Below are 5,741 nucleotides of genomic sequence, written 5' to 3'. Positions count from 1 at the left end.
CCTGATGCAGCATCTTGGAGGTCTTGGTAAGGAATTTGAGTTTTATTCTACGTGTGATTTGAGATTAGAAACTATCTGAGAGTTTCAAACAAAGAAATAAGATCTAGATTTACATTATAAGAACAGATGTGGAGAATGCGTTTTATGTCGGAGGAACAGAATTAGAAGACTAGTCAGGAGGCTACCATGGTCATCAGGCCACATGTGGTGGTGGTGGGGACAAAAGTGGTAGTGATGGGCAAGAGTGGATGGAATGGGCTGGTTTTTAGATGTTGGGTGGATCACACATATAAGCTTGGGATGAGAGAAAGGACTAATTAACTTAAACTTTAATCAACTTATTAATAAACTTCATTCATTTAAAGTGTTCAACTAGATGAGGGTAGACAGATGTTTACATCTGTGAAACTACCATTAAATACAGAAATATAGAATATTTCTGCCAGTACTAAACAATTCTTTGTACCCCTTCACAGGATTCCTAGATTTTTTAGTTAAGCAACTGAAAGAACTTGCAATTCCCTCTCTCACACTTACTGGGTTGGCACATTGTAATTGCTTGTTTATTCCCAAATATAATGATCTCCTTGGAATAATGACTGTGTATTCCTGCATAGAGTCTGGCACATAATGAGCATGGAATAAATGCTTGATGAATAAGTGAATGTGGATGATTCTCAGTTTGCTGGGATTTCCCATCATTATTAAGATGGAATTCTTTCTGACTAGGATACGAAATACCCGCTACCATCCCCCAGCTGCCATGTGGGCTGTAAGTTATTGTTTCATTGGCAAGATACCTCTTTCTTGGTCTGAGTCTGGCTTTTTTGAACAGTAGACAATATCTATAAGTGGGTTGGCTGGAACAACAAAGGCATTCTAGGACTGGAGTGATGATAACTGATCAGCAGAGACTTCAGACTCTTGAGCTCTGAGTGTTGACACAAGGAGCCCAGACAACCTTCAAAATATGCTCCATCCATATTTTCTGTAATGTGGTACTGCCTGTGGGGAGAACATCGATGGTGACTTAGACTGTGTATCACGTTCTAAAAATTGATGTGTAATATATATATAATAAAGGACACAATTAATTTTTACACATGTATTCACCTGTGTAACTCTCACTCAAATCAAGACACAGAACATTTCCTATATTCCAGACTCAAAGAGTAAAGAGAGGCAAAGTGAGTGGTCAGTCTGAATTAATGAGAATAGACCGGAATGGAGAGAATTGTAGCTCAAATTTAGTTTCATTTCCATGTATTATATAATAAAAGCAATTTAAATGCCATCTGACATGCCATGTGATGCACTTTCCTGGTATTTGAAGGTAGATTGACTAATCAAATATGTATATTGCAAACCTTCGGGCAAGCACTAAAGAATTTTTTAAGGAGTTATATAACTTTAGATAGTAAGTGATTGCCTATATTTAATTATTACATTTCTTGTTCTGTTGAATGGGAATGTATTCAAAACTTATAAAAAATTTTAAACTTTCTCCTCTGAGCTCTTATTTTACTTATACTCTCATTTGCTTAAACAACTAGTTTCACCACAGAGAACAGAAAGAAAAGCTTCAGCACAGACTTGGCTGAATAATTGAAATGTTCAAATTAGTGTGGCCTGAGCTGAAAAGGTCATACAGGTAATAATAAAGAGTTACTTTCTGCATATCTTATCCTAGTCAGTTGCATTACAGATAACTGGTGACTGTATTTGGAGGACACCACACTGCTTCATTTCAGTACCTTATGGATTCACTCACTAATTTAAAATATGTCAACACTGAGAGGATAGAACAAATTATATGAAAATAATGCATTTCATTTAAAGTCAGATTTACTGAAAGTTAAGGAAGGAAGCAAACCATAGGAGAGTCTCAACTATAGAGAACACATTGAGGGTTGCTGGAGGGGAGGTAGGTGGGATGGTGTAACTGGGTGATGGATATTAAGGAGGGCACATGATGTAAGGAGTACTGGGTGTTATATAAAACTGATGAATCACTAAATTCTACCTTGAAAACTAAGAATATAGTATATGTTAACTAAATTGAATTTAAATTAAAAAAACCCTCTACTCCTGAAACCAATTTTACCCTATATGTTAACTAACTAAAATTTAAATAAAAACTTGAAATATTTTAAAAAATCTTAAGTAGAAAAAAAAACTTAAATATACTGATAAGAACAGATACTACACCTGATCTTAGCCAAAAGGCCAAGAAGCAATAAAAATCTTAAACAGAACATTAAAAAAAATAAAGGCATAACCCATTTTTCTGGGTGTATACTGTATAAGAGATTGACTTGTATTACATAGCTAATATTCTTCCAATAACAACAATACTTGTATTTATAAGAGGCTTTTAGGGGTGTCTGGGTGGCTTAGGCAGTTGAGCCTCTGATTTGATTTCTGCTAAGGTCATGGTCTCAAGGTTGTGAGATTGAGCTCGGTGTCAGGCTCCATGCTGAGCATGAAGTCCGCTTGGGATTCTCTCTCTCTCCCTTTCTCTGCCTCTCCCCTCTAGTACTCTATTTCTTAAAAAAAAAAAAAAAAAAAAAAAAGACTTTTAACTTTTCACTGGTTTTTATACATATTCTCTCATTTAAGATCATTTTATATGCCTAAAAAATACATAAATGTTGAATTCCAAACCTAGATGAAATTTGCAACTGATTTTGAAGTAGTGGTAAGTTGCTACAGATGTACCCCGAAGAACACGTCTTCCATAACGAGAACAGCGTGTGTCTTTAAACCTCTAGTGTAAAGAGACTGACAGTTGATGTATTAGTGTAAGAGGCCAGCTCTTTTCCAAGCCCTCCCAGGGATCATGTGCACGTTTTTCAGATATGGAGTGTTCAGAATTGTTTTTAATTTGGAGCCAAGAACTTTGTCTTTTCAGCTGACTCCTTTTCTTGTTTTTACCTGTATCCCCTTAAGCTGGGATTGTAAGGAGAGTGATTAAAATCAAACAGATCCCTTCTTTCTGTGGCCAGGGAGAGAACATTCTGTAAGGCAGGGGGAGAGAACATTCTGTAAGGCAGGGGAATTATTGGTAAAGGGAGTAGCAGATTTTATGTAAAAACTTCCACTGTGAGGTTAAACTAGGCATTGGGTGGGGGAGGGGTATCGCTTGAGGGGATGACAATGTTGGGGAGAGGTGTATGTTTGTGAATCCAAAAATACTGGCCAGGGAGAAAAATAGTTAAAACTTGTGTAGGTCTATCTACTGTTGTTCATAGTGAATAACCTGAGAACACAAAGACTGAAGCTAATTGTATAGTTACTATGGTAGGGCTTAAGAGCTTGAGTTTGGGTTAAGACTGAATTATGTTTGATTCCTAGGTCAGTGACCCAGGGTGACTACTTACCTCTCTTGGGCCTCTCCTTATAAAACGGGGATGACTGAGTCCTCCAAGATCATAGATTCATTCAAAGTTTAAGTGAAATAATTTACATGAAACATTTAGCATTCCATTTGGCATACAGTAATTGCTTAATAAATGCTACCTATCATCAGGGATGAAATTTAACTGGTATTATCAGAATGATTGCTTATAAATTAAAGAGGCTAAGGAATGAAAATGGTGGTAGGTCAGACTGAGGTCCTGAAATACCAAAATGAAAGAGGGAGGTTGCATGTATTTCCAAATTAGTCAGGGACTCTGAGATTGGCTAAAGCCTTGCTTCCTTATTTAGGGTTTCCTGCATTAACAAAATGGTAGAACATGTAAGGATGAATGCAGAACTGCTAATTCTTTGAGACATAGAAATGTCATTCTACTAGAGTTTGATTTTTCCACTGTAATCTGGATTACTGAACATTTATACAAACATGATAATCATACATTTTGCATCAGTCACTTTACGTCACACTTGTTTAGGTAGCCATGGGAATTTTTAAGAAAATCAGTGAGATTGGAATTAATAAGATTTTTGTCATACTGAAACAATTGTTCTATCACTTCTTTTCTAGGAAAATTTTTGAAACCTTTCCTTTCTCTTATCTCATACATTTAAATTAAATGATTCTCTATTGGGGTTCCAGGCACCATACATATATTGGCACATATTTAATATGGTGATGATGACATTATTATTAAGTGACTTTTTTTTTGAGAGAGAGAGAGAGCACAAGCAGGCAGAGGGGAAAGGGGTAGGGGAAGAGAAAGAATCTTAAGCACGCTTCATATTCAGGGCAGAGCCCCATGTGGGGCTTGATTTCACGACTCTGAGATCATGACCTGAGCCGAAATCAAGAGATGACCGCTTAACCAACTGAGCCACCCAGATGCCCCTATTGAGTGACTTTTATGTGCCAGACACCATGCTCAGCTTTTGAAAACGAATTCCTTTAATCCCTGCAGCAACTCTGTGAGGCAGATACTGCTATTACAAGTGGGAAATCTTAGCACAGTGTGGTTAAACAACCTGTCCAAGAGCAAATGATTAATAAGCAGCAGCATTTGTGTTCAGACTAGGGAAGTTGACTCTAGAGCCCTAACTTGCAGCCTCCGTGGCTTGATCAGGGCCACGTGCTTGGCATGGTTTGGAAAAGCATTGTTTGCTTTTGGTAGAGAGCCCGCATGTCCCAATTTGTGCAAGACAGTCTGGTTTATGCTTGGTATAATTATTAATAGTGTCTTAATTCACTTCCAAATTGTCCTGGCCTTGTTGGGATGATAAATTCCATGGTCTTCCTAGTCTGAATCCTCATCTCTCAGGGTTCAAACCTCTATTGATTACCACTCCCCCAGATGACAAGAGCTATGTGATGCCTGCTGGGAGCCTTCTCCACTCCTCCACTTTGGCATGAAAAAGTTTCATGCCAAAGTGTCTGCAGTACTATAGGCTCTTGGAGATGCTGTAGTTACCTGCCCTGCTCACCATGACACCCTTTATTCATTTTTGGGTTTTCCTGCACACTCTGTCACTATGCCTTGACGTGCCCTGCTTGCCTAGTGGTCCTAGTTTGTGGATGATCTCTGTCGTCTCTTCTAGTATTTTCCCCTCAGCATCATGCTGCCATACCTCATTCTATAAAATTCTCTACTTTGGTGCTAAGACATCCTGGCTCGGCTTAGTGGCTTTATTTCCTTTCAGGAGGAACTGATTATCACAGGTTGTAGCATATGTTCTCCGGCTGGGCATCGTTCCTTAGAAATATGCTGTTCACCTGCTAACAGGGAGGAGACCATTGAATAGACCCACATATTCTCCATTGAAAGTCTCTTTCATTTACAAATCATTCTTTCACAAAGGTTATTTCATATAACTGTGTGTATGTCTCTAAATAGATTATGAAAAACTTGTCTCTGATGTTTGGAACAAAATAAAAGAATGAGAGATGGGGACAAGGAACCTATAATTTTTACCAGTTCAAGGAGGTAAACTTATCCCCATTTGCTCCCATTCTGCACTCTATTGTGTATAGGCCAGGACCCAGCTATGGTGCAGGAGCACCTCTCTTATTGTCCTCCCTTTTGTTGAGTGAACCTGCTCCACATCCACACTGGGGCCTGAGGTGAAGATTCTGTGGTAGAGAGTGAGTGGGTAGCCTCTTTTATTGTAGTCACCTTCAGAGCTTCATGTCCTGCACCTTCTGTTAGGTTCTTTATCAGAAGATCCAGAGTGGGAGAGTAAGATTGTAAAGATCATTATCATGAGGGACACCTGGGTGGCTCAGTGGTTGAGCCTCTGCCTTCATGCTTAAGGCATGATCCCAGGTCTGG

General features: G+C 38.5%; 1 pseudogene; it reads right to left on the bottom strand.

Annotated features, from left to right (window-relative positions):
• Positions 1–2,154: 2,154 nt before the first annotated feature.
• Positions 2,155–2,238, bottom strand: LOC121496400 (annotated as a pseudogene).
• Between the last annotated feature and the right edge of the window lie 3,503 nt (positions 2,239–5,741).

This window comes from Vulpes lagopus, chromosome 7 (genome assembly GCF_018345385.1).
Source record: "Vulpes lagopus strain Blue_001 chromosome 7, ASM1834538v1, whole genome shotgun sequence".
Taxonomy (NCBI): Eukaryota; Metazoa; Chordata; class Mammalia; order Carnivora; family Canidae; genus Vulpes; species Vulpes lagopus.
The sequence above is the reverse complement of the archived record's forward strand: the minus strand, read 5'-3'. Positions and strand labels throughout refer to the sequence as shown.